This window comes from Falco peregrinus, chromosome 14 (genome assembly GCF_023634155.1).
Source record: "Falco peregrinus isolate bFalPer1 chromosome 14, bFalPer1.pri, whole genome shotgun sequence".
NCBI classification, from domain to species: Eukaryota; Metazoa; Chordata; class Aves; order Falconiformes; family Falconidae; genus Falco; species Falco peregrinus.
In genome coordinates this window covers 22,447,568-22,468,766 of record NC_073734.1, presented here as the reverse complement: position 1 = coordinate 22,468,766, position 21,199 = coordinate 22,447,568, and the positions used below count along the sequence as shown (strand labels likewise).

At 36.6% G+C, this 21,199-nt stretch overlaps 1 protein-coding gene across 1 annotated transcript in view; it reads right to left on the bottom strand.

Annotated features, from left to right (window-relative positions):
- SMPD3 (sphingomyelin phosphodiesterase 3) overlaps positions 1 to 21,199 on the bottom strand; it is a 120,768-nt gene that overhangs the window by 66,243 nt on the left and 33,326 nt on the right. The gene's annotated exons all lie outside the window — the stretch shown is intronic.

Below are 21,199 nucleotides of genomic sequence, written 5' to 3'. Positions count from 1 at the left end.
AGAGAGAGAAGGAAGAGGGTAAAAGATTATTCTGTTTTTTCCAGTGATCATTAATCTTTCCCTGTCTTGCAAGAAGTTGACTTACCACAGGCTAACAGTCCCAGAACTTCTTACTCCCTTATAACCTTCTGTTAGTCTTTGGTTTCTCACCCCACCTATGCCCTCAGACATCAGTCTCGAGCATATCTTGAGTTTACAAGCACTTTGCTACTGTCCTTAACAAAAGAACTCCCCCCAAAAGTGCACTATTCACAGCCGGCTGAATCTGCAATAAATTGCATCGATGCAAATCATGGCTTGCAGGAGTTTATCCTCTTTGAACACCAAAAGAGTGGGTTGCCACAACTACACCAAAGGCTGTAATCAGGGCAAAGCCTCTGACTTCCTTCCTCCCTCATGGAGGAAGTGGGGGAAAGCAGATATCGTAACAGTTTTACATATGTTGATAGGTTTCTCCCAGTGCTGCACAAGGGCTCTAGAACAAAAAGAAGTTTAGCTCCAGGAGGCCTAGCAAGGCTGGGGATACAACTAACGGAGGGCTGAAAGTTTTGACCACTTTGTAACCCAAACTTCCTGTACAATGGAATGGACTGCAGTTTTATACCCTAAACAATTAAAATCTACATTTGATATTCAAGAAACACTTATCTGCAGCAAGAATTTTCCCATTAAGTTTAGTAATTTTGACATTTTGAAAGAAAAATTTCATATTCTTTCCAGCACATTCACTCCAATATTAGCTCCTTCCTCATCACAATGTGAAATAAAAAATTCTATTAGCTAGCATGTTTACCAAGCCTTGCCAGTTTGTCTTAACTGAACAGCCACAGCAATAACACACATGCATCTGCATAAGCAATGGTTATAAAGCAATCAGATTACATTATCAATTATGAAGGTAACAGACTGAAAAATTTGTAGCTAAGCTGTGCTGTATTTCACATATTTCAAAAAGATACAGAACCTCATAAGAATGAGTTTCAAGTTAAAATTTCAAGTTGTCCACAAATTATAAGAAGATCCTTTGGCAGCAAGAAATCAAAATAATGAGCAGAAAACTCATTATATAACTGTTTTCTACAACTTATTTCATACATGGTCTGAACGACAAAACTATAAAATTTAACAAATGGAATTAAGTAGCCTTTTTTGTTGACATTTCTTAACCTGTCCCAAGATTAATTCATTTGACATTTTCAAGTGGTTTCAAGATACACTGATAAGTATAACAGCTAAATTTTCAAAATCTAACTTGTGGTTAAGAAGTTTCTCCCACCATGTAACTTGTTATTTATTCTCTCTTTTTCATAGTTTATGACTTATCAAACATGCAGCGAAGACTGAACTTCAGATCATGTATTTATTGAAACACATTGACAGGTTATTTCATTTTAGTGAACCAGTGAATTCAAAGTTTTTCTCCACTCACTACTCAATTGTTACATCAACTTCAGTACACAGATCAACAGTCTGTGAAGGTCTAAACAAAATTAGTTCTCATACATCATACAAATCTTAAGTTTATTCAGTTACATTTAAGAAAAGTACAAAACAAGGAAATCGGGGGTGGGAGGCTGTAGGAGGGTGGGATTAGGGTTCCAGTGAAATGTGGAAAGCACTAGAGAACATACGAAGTTACTCTAAATACTGGTATTGGAAGATTTTCTCAGCATCATGGCTGAGACTTCCAAGGAACCAAGGAGAAATCTGGAAAAGGAAAAAAAAAAAAAAAAGCAAAGGAAGACAACAAAGTCCAACAGATTTCCAGGGGAGATTCTGCAGGTCTAGAAACTAAAATATGGATTTGAGCTCTTGAACTTGCTGGTTGACAAAAAATATCTTTGTGTGACACAGTGCCCTGCTTACACACGTCATTCAAGACAACCCACAGACTGTCTAGAAGTCTCTGATTATTCTTTTAGATATGTATAGGACAAAATATATCGTATTATCTCTGATGATCATAATGCCCACCAGAATCAATTTATATGACTATAGTCATCACAGAATGGAGAAACAATGCTAGTAAAATATATCACATAAAATGAAGAGTTTAAGTAGGTGCAGGGCATACGTAACAGGGAGTTTTCCAGAAAGTAGAAAAGATACTTTTATTTGCTGACTGCAAGGAAAGCACCCAGTGTCCTATTGAGTGCTTGTAGTATTGATCCTTATAGTATTCACCTAGTTTCACAAATACTGCAGAAAGAGGAAATTTCTGTTTACATATATATATGTTTGCATACATATATACATTACATTCCTGATTTTCTGCTTCAATAAAAATCATTAAACACTTACTGATTCCTCCACCTCTATTTTATTGATTTACAGATAGGATCAAACTTAAAAATTTCACCTGCTCATAGCAAGTATGAAAGGCTTTGGGAAAAAGCTCGGTACTTTTCCAAGATCAATTGATCAAGTGCTTTCAGAATCCAGCAGCAAAACCCAGAAATCTTGACAAGAGCACTGCAATCAGAGTACTAATGGAACACAGGTTGCCATCACAGTACAGACAAAAGAGGAGAATTGCTGTTATTAGTTTTTAATACTAAACCCTGCACGCCTGGACGTCTATTTGCAAACACATGCATAGCATAAGCTTCAAGGAAAATAAAACTACAAGAGTACAAGCATAAGCAAAAAACTGTAACATAAATGCATGAACAAATAAAGAAGAAAAATCCCACAGTATAAGCTCTTCTTGGTAGTTTACAAATATAATACACAGTGCAATAAAACACTGGGATAGAGTTTTCAGCTCAAGTGTATTTTCTCTCAAAGGTCACCAGCATAGACTTCCACTTTCTACACAGTCATGTTGAAGTGTTTTAGAGTAGAGACTCCCTAAACAAATCAGAGAATGTCAAATATCTCTTACGTATCTGTTAGTCTTTTTACGATGAAGACACCATATGTAATTGCATTTTAACTGCTCATCTCCTTACACTGACCATCTTGTATTCTGCATCCTTCATCAGCTCTGCCATCCAAATTTAATATTGCTTATTAATATTACTTTATAATAATGTTACTACTGTAATATTGCTTTATTATTACAGTATTTTTTCCTCACTTATAGATTTCCTTCTCTCTTTCTCCATTACAATCACTCATGTTTAATTTAGCTATTGCTGTGTATTTTGATGGACGGTTACATAAAGCTCCAGTTTAATAAGTTTGTTATATAAACACTGTGAATAATGAACACACTGAAATTACTTGTATGTATGTTAGGACCAACTCTACCCAATGTGTCAATGGACTATGTTGATACTGGTTTACATTATTTTTTTCAAGATGAGCTGCATTAACGCTTATTTAATTCTTGAATACTGTGACTACTGCCTTCATAGCTGAAGATGTTCAACACCATTATTGTAAAACAACATTAAAGAGTGACAATTACATAAAATTTCCAAGTATTCTGATGACTAATGTTACCAAAATGAAATTTTAAGTACTGGCATTAAGACAACACCTTTCAAAACTAAAGAATAAATAATTAATTTGTAGAAGCTGGTGTTTCATTTAGCACAGCTACCTCATTACCAGTACCAACATCAACATAAGACATTCAGACAGTTTAGGGCTGGGTTTTTTTTTGTTAATAGCTAGCAAGATCTGCTAGCAGGGCTGGACCAATCAGCTTTCCTAACATCAAAAACATCAAGCAGCACTGAGACCTGTCAGGCAGCATCATACAGAGACTCAGAACCACTTTCCCCTGATATCAGAAATTACAAGCATGTTATAGAAGTCTTAATTATTTTCTCAGACATATAGTTCAAGTCCAGCTTTCTTGCTTGGGCAGTAATTAAGTGAGGTAAATTTTATTCTTAGACTGTAGAACTGCATGGGGATTCTCAACAGACTTTACTATCATCTTGGGAAGTCCTAATCACACAACTCTGCTGCACTGGCTTTAAATATTCAAAGAGATTCCTATGAGAGCAACCCATTGCCAGTTTAATGTGACTCATAACTTTTCTACTATAATCTTTACTGCCAGCACTGGATTACGATCAACTGAGTCCAGCTCCTTTTTAGCCCATTCTTTGACTGCTATTTTCTCCTTCACTCTTCATTTGCAAATCAAGGCTTATTTAGTAACATACAATCTCTATTTTAAGTACATCTTTCAGGATTTACGTCTGAGAGCAGCTCAGCACATAAAGATTAGTACATGAGCACATGCTAGGATCAAGCTGCAAACTCTAAGGTTCTGGTCTTTATTTGACAAATAAATCCACTACAGGAAAACTCAAGTGATGATTTTTTGAAAACATTCCTGAAGAAAATGGGAGGGGATAAAGGGTAACACATGTTAAAGAGAAGGCATCTGTTTACTAACTAGATGTTGTAATATACTTTCTACTTTTTACAATGCAGTTAGAGTTCGTATGTATGAGGTACACTTTCAATCAGGTGGTTAATTTCCGCATTCAGACAATCTGATGCCTTTTAATTCAGAGGCATATTTCACTTATGCATCAGAATACCAAGCTCATTTCCTGTGTAGTGGAAGGTAGATAGATGTAGTGCATAGAGTTACCACTTAAATCATGTTTCCAGGTGTTCCACCTGACGACACATGATGTAAAGACTAAAGTATCCTCTGTGAGCTGATTTCCTGTGATTCACAATTAAAAACTTTGCACTGACCAGTAAGGGCTAAAAATTTCAGATTCATTTCAGGTACACATGATTCATCTAGCTGTCGTGTCCTGCTGTTGCTGGCTTCTTCCCATTAAAGTAGCTGCAAAAGTTGCATTACTCTCTACAGAAAGTAAATTTATACATCTTGGTTTACGTTATTACACTTGAGGCCTGCTCAGTTCATTAGCTGTATGACCAAATGAAAGCGTTTTGAAAAACACACAGCTTGCTTCATTCATATGTTTTACAGGAAAGGACTGGGGTTACAAAAATCTTTGTTAAGTCAAAATTACAGCTGCCGCACTTTCACAGTCAAATTTTGTGGACAAATAAGGAGCCGGGTGCAACTGCTCAAGGAATTCACTCATCATATAGAGTCACAGGAAAATAGCTTACCATGCAAATGAGACAGTTCAAGACAGACTATCTATCCAAGACAAGAATTATATGCATCACACATAAAATATATCATTAATTAGTTTATGATCTGTGTATTGTTTTTATGTCTGTACTGTGTGTCAATATAACAGTTGTTACGCAGCAGCTCCTAAGCAGATTTTCTGCACTTGTCCCCCTTTCTATAGTTTAGGCTCATTAACACAACACTTGCAGATACCAAGAATAATTTCATTGAGCCTGGCACAATATAAACACTTAAATACATGAAGGTCTGGGTGCCATCGCAGAAAAACACTCCCAGAACAAACCAGTGGTTGACAGGAAACAGTCAGATGCGTTAGTATCTTAGTCATCTTTAAACTTTAATTTGTAAGTCTAAAGTATACACAGCTGCACCCAGTAGATCTAAACCACAATCCACATGTTCTGGTTTGATAAGCTTCTATCTACTAGCAGACCAGATTTTTAAACTTCATTGTGATATATATTAATCCCTTTCATAATTCCACATAACTAACAGTAATAGATTTAGTTACCTTTTTGGCTGAGATCTTACGTTTTAGCTGCATTTTCAATATTTAATAATAAACACTGAGAAAGTGCACTTGCTGCTGTGCTGAACATTTCTTAGTGTAACTGTGTCTGGAAGGAAAGAAACCTCATTGGGACATTATGTAAGTGCCATTACCATTAATTTCACTCTTTTGCCTTATGCCTTTTGCAAAAATCAGTATGCAAAAACACAGCAATTTACGTATTTTTAATTAGCTGCTATTGCATTAAAGACTGTTTTCCTTAATATGACCTGTGAAAAATCTAAACAGACTCAAATTTTGGAGCCACAGGAGCTTTATGATGCTTTCAGTCTAAATCTTCAAGACTGGCATTTCTAGTGCATAAAGTAACCTCTTAGAGACTTTGAAAAAGTGTTAGTAAAATATCCCACAGAATTTCCAGTTACATAAACAATCCACTGTCTTTCAAGAAAGTTCAAGTAAGTAAACTTGGCAAGCTCACCATGTTATAAACAGCTCTGTCTGTACTTTGCATGCATTTTTGAGTGGAGGATTGAGAAACAAAGCAGCAGGGGAAAAAAAATGAGCTGTTGAACTCCTAGAAAGGATTTGCTTCAAGAAGTGACCAAGTTTGTGAAGGTATTAAAAGGTACTTTCCAAAGCAGTGACTAAATCAAAACATTCAAATACGACATTATTGAATTGTAACATACAATTCTAATCAAGGTCTGTGAAGACCTTAGAGATTTATGGCCTGCTTAAAAACTTACTGAGAACTATACTCCCTAACCTCTTGTCATCTTCCCCCAACCCAGAAAGCACAAACACAGGGTGAGAGAGAGGAAAATGTAGAACAGTGCCCTTTTCTCAAATCTAAGGAAGGAGTACATGTGCAGTGAGGAAGGAGTAAGCTATGACTCCAAAGGGGGATGCAGCATTAGGTACACACATCTAGAATATTAAGAAAAAGGAGGTTTGTCTTTAATATTTGACAAATACCTAAAGATCAGCTGCAGGCAAATGTAGAAGAGTCACAAATAAGAACAGAAAAACACTTAAACTAAATTTTGTCCTGCATCACTTTCTTATGTATTAGTTTTGCTAGTGGTTCTCTTTTGAAAGACTTTGCTTATCCCCATATTGCCCCCACAAACAGACTGCATGTCCAAAGTAAACGAGAGCAGAGTACAACTCCAACAACTTTACAGAGACAACTTGATGGCGGGCAGAATTTGAGTCAGAAGCCACTCTTTCATCATATCCCATCTATTTTATAATCCATTTTTCATGGATCTTACTATACACTGTATATTCTGAAATGCCAAGTTCTCTTACACCCCATGAAAATAGCCAACTGTAGTGTGCACACAGAGGGAGAAGGGAACAACAGAAAGACCAAGTTTGCACATAATATTGAACATACAAATGGTAAAATATAACGTACATGAAAGCCTCAAATACTGCACAGTCACATGGAAAGGTACCTCCTACCTATCACACAGAGCTTAATTTCACAGCATCCATCTCTGTGTGGCTACACCCCAGGGAACAGTGTTGGCATGGTAACTGCAAGCTCTATGGCTTGCTTGCTTGGGTTTTTTTTCCTATTAGAAGTCATACACATTTTTTGTTAGCTTCAGGATCAAGTAAATTTGGACTGATAGAACTGTTGATTTGGAGCAAAAAGGAAAAGGGGGGGTTTGCCTGAAAACACAACCAAACCTGCAGGAGGGAGAAGCAGAAGCGCAGCGTAGATTAAAAAAACCCCAAACCATAAGGAAAAGTTATACATGGCTGTACTCCTCAAAACAGTGTCAAGAAAGAATATGCATGAAAACTTTTTCAATCTGACCAGAGCCACATTAAGGACAGAATGGGATAAATTTCATTTCTGCTCTGGTGCCTTCATTATCACTTTCAGTGGAAAAGCAGAAGAGTGGTCAGAAATAGAAAAAAGACTTTAAAAGATAGTTCATTTTATTTAAAAGTGACTTGTGTAAATGAGGATGTTTTTCAAACAAGTTTGACCCTAAGCTACCTTCACAGCCATCGTATTTGCAGATGTCAGGTCTAACATTTTTTAAAACAAAGAAAGAAAGGGGGAAAAAAAAAAAAGAAAAAAAAAAGAAAAAAAAAAAGAGTGCCTCATACCACGCTTCCATTATTTTTACTACAGAAAAGTAACTGGCAGACTAATGAAACAGTACATATGAGAAAAAATGTCTAGAAATCACCACGCATACAGTTTAAATTTATCAGTAACACTGTCTCAAGGATGCCCTCAATGTCCCAGTGAATGATTTCCTGTTAGCATTGCCCCTTTCTACATTCCATTTGCACAATATACACAAACTTGACCCAGTCAAAGTCACATAGTACATAACAAATTATACAAGAATTCACAAGACAATGCTTTCAGTGGATATGCTGTGGAGATGGCAAGGGGCTACTAATATATCCCCGTGACAAGTACCAAACAAATTAAGGAATCTTGTCAATCTAAAGGTTTACATAACTTTCTCTTTTATACATGCAGGGGTTTACTCAGCAGTTCAAAAATGCACTGAATAAAGTTATACTCTATGCATTTCAGGTACCTATAACATGTGATGCCTCTGCACTGCCACATAGTAACATCACCATCTCTCCTTGCAGAAACAAATAGAGAACATGATTCTGGTATCTTCTGGAAATTTCTGTGACTGTGAATTAGACAAGCTGTCACACTGGTATCCCAACTACGTTTTGTTCTTCCAAAGCATATCTCATTTGCCAGACGATGACATAAGAAAGAGAGAGCAATAACAGATTCTCTTTCTTTTTTAAAACTCAAATCCATTTCAAAATCATTTTATCAATTTCTTTCATTAATGGTCTAGGTGGCCATTAATCAAATCTCAACTTCATTCTTTCCCAGTTACAGCTTTAAAAAAAAGAAAAGCAATATAATTAACAGAAGTGCCTTGGCAGCTTGTAAGATCTCTCCCATGTCTTATTTCTTCCACTTTACCTCCCCTACTCTCTAAAACATTAGATCTCAAAAACCAATGTCCTTTCTTGCTACCCGCTAATAAAGCTAACCTTCCTCAAAAACATTCAAACTACTTTGGCCACCATCAGTGGGGACAAATGGACATGGAAATACTTCTGTGTTCATGTTCACACAATCCAACAATTGCTATCTGACAAAGAGAAGCTATAATGCCTGGCCATTCGTAGTGCTGTGTGCCTAATGTTTGCAGAAACAGCAGTGTGCAAGAAGGGGCTCGTTGGTGGGTTTCATGCCATGCTGTTACTTGACTGTTCCATTTTGTAGAACTCAAAGCGCAACCATTGGTAAGCCAACATTAGAGCGGTTCAGAGCATTACACTTCCTGTCTATTAGAAAGATGAATACTCCCAAAGAAAATCCTTTTAGCAAAAACAAGCAGCTGAAAAAGGAGGGGTTATTATTTGTGTTTCAAACAAACATTTATGAGACAAAGAACTGAAGTGACCTGGCACATTTACATTTTTACTACCAAGGAAAAAAAAAAACCAAACCCAAAACAAACGCAAACTTGTTCTGATTAGTACTGACAATCCCCACTTTTCTAGAGAGCCTGTTTCTCACCAGTACAGGTTCTTGGCAGCATACTGATTAAGCAGGTATGGCCAAAAGCCAACCAGGAACCCAAGTAAGTATTTAAGAGCTTTGCTTCTTGATTAAACAGTAAGGTCCTCCACCTCCACTTGAGCTCAGTTCAGCTTCATAAACAGTCCCTCTGCAGAGCTCCACTGTTTCTTGTAGTTAAAGAGTCCAGGCTTGTTCAGTGTGGGTTACCCAGTATTTCTGACTCACTGAATTCTGTACAGTAGCTGTACAGCAGCTTTGGGATGAATTTGCCTTCTAAACATCTAATTTCTTACACAGACATTGAGAGTGGAAAAAGAAAAAAAAAAAAACCACACATCACTTTCCCATAAAGTTTAAGTGGTTCCACTCAATTCCATATTCTTCCCCTCAGCCAGAAACACCTTATTTAAATATTATTACAGAATTCAATATGGTCATCTACTTCTTTTCATAATTTAGCATTTTTAATAATTCTTTACCAGATGGGGCCATTTCAATTTGTGTGTTAGAGAGGACACCAATGGAAGTGCAAGATTAACTTCAAAAAACCTAGTGGGGAAAAAGTTGTTCATTTGCAAATAGCAAATTTATAACTTAAAGCAATACTGGGTGCCATTCTATGCCTTTTTCTATTACCAACTTCATTGTAATGAAGGTTTGAATTGTAGGTCATAGTGTTCACTTCTTTCCATAGCTACTGTAGTTCCACACATAGAATAGTGTGCTACATTTAAAAAAGAGTGTATTTCAGAGTTAATAAAAAGGATACAGTGGCAAGTGAACATGAATCATAAATAAGACATAATTTCTTCAAATTCATTTTGGAATGGTCTATGAAACATTTGAATGACAGAAGGCCAAGTAAGTAGAGTATCCACATTTCAATGCAACGTGATCTATGAGCCTCTAGAAACTATCATAAAAAAGCTCAGACCCTGATTAGACACATTCATCAGCTTATTTTCCATGCTAAGACTCTGACTAAAGGCTAAGACCATGTTGTCTTGTTATCTAGGAAGGCTGGGACCAGTCAAGTGACAAATCTTGCATTATATAACCACATTCTTTTAAAACTCAGAACGATTCTTGTTCTGCCCATCACCAGGTTCTGTTATCTGCATTGCTTTTTGTTTTGTGGAGTTTGGGTTGGTTTTTTTCCTAAATTATTAGGAAATCTATACATATTTGTCACATGAGTTACACATCTGTATCTTACCAGTGAACTGAGCAGAGTGTTCTCACCTTTCCAATACAAAATCATTTCTTTCTATAACTAAGAAAAAAAACCCCTGCAACAATAACTTTACCTCATTCTTAAGATGAAACACCAGTACAGTTTTAAAAATGAATGCTAGGACAGTTGGTATTTAAGAAGCACTCAAATCGTGTAAAACTAGATATCTAGAAAATACTGACTAGAAGACCTAGTTACCTGGAGCTTTCTTATCCACATTACCGTTACACCAGATTGATTATCACACTGAGATCTGACTGCAAATGACTGGACATAATGATAGAATACTGCAAGCTATTTGTCAGTATTTCTGGGTTTTATATGTAAATAATTAATTTCATATACATGCTAGTCTTCACTGTCTAAATTATTATGACCAAAATCATTCACTAGAACCCCTTACAACATGGTATTTCATAGCATGGCCTAATCATATGCTATAGCAAAATAAGATTTGGTAAAGGCAGTACAGGAAATAAAGGAAATAAGATTACACTAATTCAAACACTGAATAAAGAATGGAATGACTGTCTTAATTCAGGCAATTTGAATTATTAATAAACTGTTTGCATCTGTAGAGATTTACTCTATTAGAAAGATTTCCTCAACCATCTGGATCAGGAAATTGGAACCTCAACTTCTGAAGGTCAGATACAACAAAATGGAAAGAGCTGCTCTTTTCCAGAACTTACTACTTTGACTCAAACAAAATTACCTGGAAGTTCATCCTCCCAAGTGGGTAACAAAGTGCCACAGTAAAAAGAGGGATATTGAGATAGCAAGGTAAACAGACTGTTCCAAAATTATTCTCAAATACCATAAGGAGATGGCGTTTCTAACACCAAAATACCATAGCAGCAGAGCAACAGGTGCAGATGTCACTTTTGTATCTGAGTTTTGTATGTCTGTCATCATTCATTAGTTAACAGTCGCTGCAAGAATAGAAGACCTACTTCCTCCTGCATGTGGTGCCCTCACCTTTCTGCTCCAAAGAAGAATACCTGCTGTGAAAGCTGATAGGCCATAACAGTTTTAGTCAGCCCATTAACCACTTTGAGAATAGAGAGAAAGCTTTTCACTCATGAACAAATGTTGAGTTCATTTGTTCATTCTTCTCACTGGAAGCATCTTAGATGTAAAATCACTCAGAATATGTAAATCACTTGATCTACATATTAGTAGACCTCTAGGCTTACAATAATAACCTAACTTTTTTCTCTATATGTAGCAAATTCTACTTCAAGAACAGCACTATTCAGCAATGTCCAAATTTGACTGAGACTTCCCATGAGAAATTTGTTGTCATTGTTGCCAACATGGCTAAAAAGAAACCATCAGTCCTTCGTGATAGATATCCTATCCCTTTAATCTTGCTTCACTGTATCTTTTTTTTTAAGTATTTTATTTATTATTTTTGACCTCTCCACATGCCATTCTTTCAGTAATTTGCCAATCTTCTTTACAGTTACTTCCACTTCAAAAAATGCCCTCCTTTCTAATGTTACTCTTCCCTTTTACACTGAAACCAATATTCAAAACTTACTTTATTTTGTAATTGCAATGAGAGACACAATTCTCTTCTACTAAGCCAATAATTATTACAGAGATTCAGGTAAAGAAACAGAGGTAATGTGTTAGGAGTTTCAAAATGTTTTTGCAGCCCTGAAGTCAGGTTTTGCACTCAGGACCAGAAGCTGTCTCTTCCTGATGGTTTATGAGACGCTACTAGAAAAAAACACAGATAACTGCCATACACACAGGGTGTACTGTAAATAAGCAATGATATTTAAAAGAAATCCAGTACCAAGCTTTAGAATGTTACATACAAAAGTTAATAAATATCCTCTGAATATATGTGTCACGCATTGTTCAAACATGTATGCCTTGTAATCAATACAACCCTCAGAAGAGATGCATACAATTAGAAAATGCTGTCATTGATTTAGGCATACCAGTTGGTAAATATACATCAAATGTACCATAAGAGAGTTCTACTACCATCTGCACTAGGAAAAAAAAAAAGTAATGATCACTTTTTATGATGCTTTGAAGTCAGCTGACATGGATAATTTTCTCATCCACATTGTAAAAAACTATTAGAGCTACAGGATCCTGCACATTCCAGCACTGCAGCTTCTAAAACTACGTAAACAGAAATCTTGGAAGTAAGACAATCAGAAGATAAAAGGACAGACGGTATTAGCAGTCTAGCATCACTGGGGCTTAGATTAACCACTTCCCTAACAGAGTTCCCCTATATCTCATCCTATCCCACTGCATCTTCTACACATCTGTTAAATGACAGCAATTCTAATTATGTTCTTGGCAAATCTTTTCCATCAAGTACAGTATTCCCAACAGTAATCAAAAGTTATGTTTCCAAGCCTGCATTCACCAGTACATTTGTCATGTATAATAGACATCTTAGATTTTCCTGATGAACGTTAAGTCACAAAAGCCAAATAAATTGCATGACATTTGTTTTGTACTTCCAACTGTATCACTCACTCAACCCTGCCATTCGTTTCTGCCATGACTGAGACATTCACACATCAACATTTTGCAGTTACGATATTCTTAAAACAAACCAACCCGCATAAAAACCCCAAACTCAACCAAAAAAATACATTACTGCCAATATGCTTGCCTTGCTATCATTCATATAAGACATTTTTACTATTCTTTCATAAATGTCAGAAATGCCTGTTCAAGAGGAAAGCTGCAAGAGAAAACACAGTAGATTTCTGCTGGAAAAGGACTATGCAGCAAACAACAGCATTTTCAGAGCTGTAGGAAAGGTATGTGGCAAAGCATGGTCATTAAAGCAGTTTTCAGTAATCAGGTAATCAAAGGTTTTACTTTATACTAATGCATCATTCTTGACATATAGCTGTATGGTTTTGTTCTACCATCAAGTTGCACAGATCTTAGATGGAGTTACTGAGCACTTCATGCACAGTCCACAGTGATTAGGGCTTTACAATTAGTATTTCTGAAATAAAATATGCTCTAACTACATAAGAAACTTCTTATAAAAAAAGTAGCATTAGCAAAATGAAACATACAACCAACTTCCAAGCTGAACAGTTACCACAAGCAGTTGTCAGAAACCCTTTACACAGTTCCACACCATCCTCTACAGAAGACTGGATAGCCTTATACAGTCACCACTTGAACTGTATACATGAACATACAGCACAAAAGCGGTAAGACAAAATAACAACTGTTTTTCATTGTGCCTCTGAACTACTTGGTTCTGAAGCCAGACAGACAAGCATACTCTTCTCCTTATTAGTTTTCAGAGGCACTGATTCAACATTTTGCATAAGAACCCAGGAAAATTTAACTGTGCAGATGCTTCTTAAATTTGCAGGTATCAGTAGAACACATTAACTTCTCAAAGGTTTAAAAAAATTCATTTATTTATAATACTAATACCTCAGCTACATTTCCAATGTTTATTCAATATGAATATCCCTAAACAATGTTTAACATTCCACAACACGTCAGAAGTTTCAGGCCTTTTTTTAAAGAATATCCATTTTTCTTTTGCACGTTCAGCACCCAGCCATGGATATTTCCAGCAGTGGGCTCAGCATCCTCTTCTCTCCGCAGCAGTATTCAGCACATTGCATTATGTTTCTGACACTGCAGAAAATTACCATAGTTTTGCCGAGAGATCTTGACTGCAACCAGTTCCTGCTGTACTTGCAGAGAGAGAGTACATGCAACTCTCTATGAATGCTGACCACATCAGAAGACAGAACCTTCCAAGACCTATCAGGGATCACATACCCCAGCTTCCCTGGACTGAAGAGCTAAAGAAGTTTGCTAAGTTCTTTTATCAGTAGGAATCACACAGGTGAATATTCACATCAAGTCCTGTATTTCTGATTTTAACAATTAATGCCAGCCTACCAAAGGTAAGAATAGTTCTCTAGTCAGGGACTAGTGGGAGAAAAATTATATCTGAATTATTATGAATACATAAAAATTATTTGGTTATTCAAATAAGGCTTTAAGGAAGAAAAAGTTTCTGTAACGATACTAAGATTTTTATCGTACAAACACCAATCAATTTATATGCACAAATCTTTGCAAACTCAAGAGCTACCAACAGCTTTCCTGAAAACAAAAAAGATCCCTCCCATCAGCCTATTACAAAGATTCCTCAGCTACTTGTACATTTAAACGTTCCTGAACACATACCATTACCAAATTCTTGAGAAAATTTGAAAAACAAAACAAAACCAAATGACATTCCCAACCCTAGCAGTTTGGTGTTTCTCCACAAAACCAGACTATGCTGTCAGTCCCCCAAAATACTAATTTCTGTAAAAAGCACTGCAGCATAGACAACCTAATGCTCCACAATATATTTCTAATGCAGAATTTATTACATTTAATACCAGACAACAGGAGCATTGTATATTTCCCAATAAACATTTTGCTTTCTAATTTTGAAGACATATTTGGAAATCATTATGCAGCAACCTTTTCTCCTCAGTGGGATTCAGCAACAGATTAGCAGCAGTTAAAAGTCTGAGATTTGTACCCTGTGGTTAAGCAAAGGGAAAAGCCATGCTGGTTGCTAATATTTTGGTCAAATCTGACTTTAAAGAAAATAGGCTTGAGACTACCAACTGTGATTTAAGTACTATCCTACATGGGACAAGTTCAACCTTTGCAATAATAGAACAAATTTTTTGATGACAGGTTCTAGAATCATTCTACGACTTTCTGCAGGGGAACAGTTGGACATACAAAAGTCATGCTGCTAATCGCTGTGGCTGTTTGTGAACTTGGTTCACGTACAAGTGAATCTGAATTCCTGCTGACTTCCCTAGCAACTACATTTGGCTTTATACAAGCAACACCTGGAAGTACAATTCTGCAGTTTGTCTGTGAATATGGCTGAGCTGATTATTTTACCTTAAGCCCACAATGTCTGTGAATTCTTGTGAGATGAAAAAAAGCCTATATACACAAAAATGGTTTCTAAACACGTAAAAATCCTTAAAAATTGTGAGCCAGTTGTGAAGATCTCTGGAAAACTTTAACAGAAAAAAGAAAGCAACCTACTAGTAATCTCCCCAAACAATATAAAAGTAATAAACAAGCTAAGTGGATCATGTTGTTTACAAAATTATCTAGAAATGGTTTTCATCTTTCTCTGTATGTTCAGGAAACAGACTTCAAATTTCCGTTCCTTTCATTTCAGTAGAGCAAGTAGTAGTAGCAACACATTGTCATTGTCATAAACACATTATCAAAGCCCTTCATATTATGAAGGATAAATTTCCTTTCCAGGTTTTTTTTCAGAAGGGACCAGACTTCTCCAGAGGGTGATCCCCATTATGCAATCTCTACTCTCTGGACAAACAGCCACTAGGCAACCTCTAAGCACCCTATTCAGTACAAGGTGTGCCTCCAGTCCAGTGTTTTCTTTCCCTTATGCCTCGTTACGTAGAGCTGCTGGGCCTCCATACCGATGTAAGATCAGTTTTCTGCTTCACTGTTTTCTATTTGGACCGTTCTGGTCTCTTTCCCTTGGAAAGTCCCTATTCAAACTGTGAAGCCTTTGGGACACACCCTGCCCTTCATATCAGCCTCATAAAAGTTATCAGGAATTATTCTGGCCCAGAAGCAGCTAGAAATTATGGGAAAAAAAATGGGGTGCACGGGGTGGGGGAAGAAAATAAGGAGAAAAAAAGAAAAAAAAACCCTACAGAATGAAGCAAACTGTACGAGAAATTAAATGAAAAATGCAAAAAAGTAATTTGATCTGTCCTTGTAAAAAGACAGCATCGCTCAAAGAAAGCAAACACAGATACCCTTCCCCCCCAAAAAAAACAGCACACTATAGGATTCAAAAGACAGCCTGCACTTGAAAAAAAGCACAAAAAAACCAATGCAAGAAACATGAGAGAATTCTCTATTTAAGTGACAAGAGAGCTAAAACATGCAGTGTAAAGCCTGTGGGAAAGAGCAGATCTGTTCCCCTCTTCCACTTCAAGTCTTGCAATTGTTCAGACAGAATCGCTTGATTACATCCCTAGGCTAATGTTTACATTCTGGTTCTGTCCATGGCTCTTACAGCCCTCTCTGAGATTGCAACAGGTTGGCTTTCCTCTCTCCATCCCCTGCGTTGCCATGTGTTCTCACCAACCTAAATGGACAAGACAGACTTTTTTGGAGCAGACACTGCCTTCTTACATTTTTGTACAATGCTGGTCAAAATTACTAGTCTCTAAAAGATCTAACTAATGAAGCGTCCAGAATCAAGAATTTGCCGCGACGCAGTACTGCACTAGATGCTGATCTCAACTGTTATCATGACTAGTTACACAGACATCTGAAAATACATTTGGGTTTAGGTTTTAAAAGTAGTCTAGAACATGCAAGATTCTGTCTTCTGTGAACGCCTATGAAAAGCTCTGTATGAAATTATCTTCTCCAATCAGTAAAAATCTAAAATAATGAAATATTTCATCAAAAGTGGAAATTTTTCAACTGTCTACCCTCTCCATCTTAATTTTGGTTCAAAATAATTGGTTTAATTTTAAATAATTGTATTTTGGTTTTAGGACTTTTCTTCTCCAGAAAATAACTGCAAAACCTGATTTTTTATTGAGAACACTAAATATTTCATTTTGAAAATAAATGTAAAGGTACATTAATTTTGGTTCAAAAATTTTTTTCTAAATGTGGGAGATAAATGGAAAACAATCCTATTTGGCAAATGATTTGCAATTAATCCATATTTTGACATACAAGAGACATAAGAGTTATGTAGAAAAAAAATAATCAGGAAGGTCTATTTCCTTTGTCTACAATATTCTTCAGTAGGAACTGATGATGATTCAGAGTTTGCATAATCAGATTTTTAATTTACACAGAGGTTTCAGCCTCTTGGGGGGAAAGAAGAAAAAAAAAAAAAAAAAAGACTATTTGCCTGGAATACAGAAGTGATTCAAAGACCCTAACATTGCTTATGGCAGTTGCCTCAATCTGGCACAAGGAGAAGGCCACAGGAAAAAAATCCTGCTGGATTTTTAAGTACACAGTAGATTTGGGTGCAGAAGAAACACCCAGGGCCAATAACCCAGAGGTCAATGGACTAAAAGCATTCTCTGCTATGATCTAGCACCCTGCCAAGGCACCAGGCCTAAAGCCTGGCTTTTCGGTACAATTGGGGCACCAGCTGAGGTCCCACCTTCCCTCAAACCAACAGAACTGTATGATCATTTGCAACATCACTAAATATGGAAGTACAGCATGGCAGACTGTGGAGGTTTGCATTTCTGGTTTTTGCTAGGTATTAAGGCGGGAACATCCTGTCCTCTTTCAAAGCTGTGTCCTGAGCAGGAAGCATATCTGAGGAATAACCAGTGCTCCCAGCTAAGCATGGTATATTAATATCCAGCTCACTCTCAAAGTCATTCAATCTGCACTTTCCCCGCTCCCTCTCTATTAATTTGACTTCGGCACCCGGTTGGCAAGATGAGGACCTGGATTTAAGGAGAAATTGTAACTGCTACTTTTCTCAACTGTGTGAAGACTGGGAAGCCACAGCTATAAATTACCTAGTCAACATCAGCAGGTGAATAGTCAAATACTTGGACTAATAGACCTAGTTTAGATTTATACTTTACATATACAATTAGCCATACCACTCCATTTTTATACTACATGGATATTAATGACATTGTTACACTTGTAATCATACAGTTTGCTTTAATGCATACAAGTTCCCCACGTACTAAATTTACCTTACTGAGCAATAATAAACTTCACATATTCAATGATGTATGCACTATGCAGTCTTCTTATTAGTAAGTGTCATTAAAGTGCCAAGCACTTGTGCTAGTAGTAAACAGTTATCACATCACCATTTTAACAGATGGGAACTCAGGTTTTACTGTGTCAAACTACTACCATAAAACAATTCTAGCATACCAATGAGCCATATTACTACTGGCTGTTCTTGAACTTGATTATTCATGATCACTTACCATCATTTAGGTTGAGCATCAGGATTGTTCAGCACCAACCCTGTTCAGAAGACATTGTACCATCCCAAACTAAGCAACCTTTTTACTTTGCATCTCACCTAAGAATTATTCAGTTTAAAAAGCTTAGCTCATTTTCAGATTAATGAAGAAACTGTCCCCCAAACAGGTTTCACCACACATCCAAATGTCTAAGTCCTTAGTAGCCTCTCCATAGTCATATAAGATCATGGGAAATCCAACTTGGAAGGAACCTCAGCAGGCCTGTAGTCCAAACTCTGGCTCAATGTAGGCTCAGCTATGAGGTCAGACCAGGTTATTCAGGTTTTATTGAGTCTCAAGTCCTTTCATTAATAAGAGCAAGGACAAATACAAGTGTATTTAGCCCATGCATACAAACATTCTTTGAGCTAACGCAATAGAAGCAAACCTCAATACCAGGAGCATAGTGCAGAGAAATCTGAGCTGGATCCACATGATCCAGGTTGATTCACAAAACACTTGTGGGCCGAGCTGATAAGTTTCAGCACAGTTCACAGTGAAATTACTACAATATTTCTGGTTCCCATGCTAGGAAGGATGCACAGAACTTGGGCGTTTGCTCCTCCTACTTTAAACTATCAGCTAGTGTCATCAAGAAAAGTGCTTATCCATTTTTTCCAAATCAAAAGAGAATTACAGTTTCTTCAGGAAGAAATACGTAGGTAACTCAGCCTGTTTCCTAGGCCTGTTCTTCATGCACTGGTACATGAGAAGACCATGAAATAAAGAAAAAAAACCGCATGCCTAAATAAGGTGTAAGGTTAGTTCTTGATGATTGAACCTTTTCCCAGTCCTCACTTGTTTCTGCATAAGACTATTGTTTCTTAACCAGAAATTAGATTTATGTAACTCAAAATCACTGAGGAATAAGTTAACATCATTTTCATCAAATAAAAATTAATACAAGAATCATAACAATCTAATATTTGAAACATTTTTAGAACAGTGTGTGTAAAACATCCAATTATATAACTTTTTTCTCCCTACAGGTCGAAAGAAATTAGATTTCCTAAAATAGATGCAGAAGTAAAATTTGATGTTTATAATACACAAAGTATAATTATGGTGATAGAGAATCAGTAGCACATACAGGTTTTTGCTAGTAGTGAATAAATGCAAGGGCTGAAGCTGTAGGAGAGCAAGGGGATAGATCTTCAAGTTTCTTGCTGCAGTTCACAAGATTAAAATTTAAGCAATCCACAGAATGAGCAAGCTTTATATTCAAATATTTCTGGCTGTTCAAATTTAGTCTCTTGTTAAGGCTCTATCAAGAACCTTTCAGATGCAAACAATGGGCTTTTCAAAAATAAGACAGCAAATCTCTGATAAAAGAAGCCAACTTCGAGTCAAACAAATGAAGATTATTAAACTTATTTTAATAACTGAAAGCATGAAATAATTTTTTCTCCTTAAAAATGTAAGAATTCACACATAGCTATCAGTCAATAACTGTCAATAGATTTAAGGGAAAGCAGTTATTAGTCTTCTATTTTAAATTGGTTCATATGTATCTGAAATAATCCAACTGCATATTACATAGTTAAAGTGCTTTTGTATATAATTTTTTTCATGTGACTGCCAATTTTGAGAAATTATTACATTTCACATAGAAAAGAGTTCTAAAAAGTTACAGAATGAAAACACCTTCATTCTGCTTGTACTAAGTCTGAACAACAAACTTCCACCTAACATACTGAAATTAGTGAATCCACCAACCCTGAAGGATGGGCTCAGAAACTACAGCTGAGGAATTGCTTCAGTGCAGCTACTACTGCAGTCTACTGGCTGGAAAACTACCAAGCTTCTGAACCTTCCCTGCAGCACTTTAAAACCAGAAGCAGAGGAGAAAAACAGCAGAGAGAGAGCATCAGCTGCCTGACAGGGACTGAGCACTCTCCACTCTTTTTAGTTTCAATTTCTGATCAATTTTTTAAACTAAACAGCTACATGCGTCCTGCCACTGCAAGCTAAGAAGTTATTAGCTACAATCATCTTCTCACTGAAGGCAGCAGCAAACAACTTCCATCAGTGTTAATAGATGCAAGAACAACAGCTGCTGCTATCATCGTTACACCTGTTCAGTGCACAGTTCCTGTCCCACTCCTTAGAAGAAACCATTGAAGAAAACTATGCAGCTTCCACTCAAGTCTACTACCACACTGGCTTCTAAGCCATCACCAACCAACCAAATACAAGTTAGATATTCGAAGCCTGTGAACAGCTTTCCCCTGTTGTGACCCAATTGCTAGCTGCAGTCTGAGAACAGAATGTAGTCCATGAAAGGATCACAAAACTTGATTTAAAACCATCATTTTCCCTGCAATACACACATTCATCGACATGATAAAATGGGAGGGAGGAATGAAGATGTAACAAATATTCAAACATTACTCCTATTTTTCAGTAAAGAAAAGCCTTTGTGATTAGATTGCAAAATAGCACATATGGATTTTTCTTTCATCAAAGTAACATGACTCACAGCTTTTTCTTTTTTCTGTAGTAAGATCACTTTATATTAAAGAAGGTACAGCAACATTGCAGTAAAGATTGATGTCTGTAGTATACAGCATACACAAAAATGCCTGTATAGCGTGTGCTACATGATACATATCATACAGACATGTATGATACATATCATACAAAGCAAGCAACAAACAGAAGGTATTTCAGCCTGAGAAACCAAACTTTTGATACTTCCCAGGTCCTTCAGCAGGGTGTG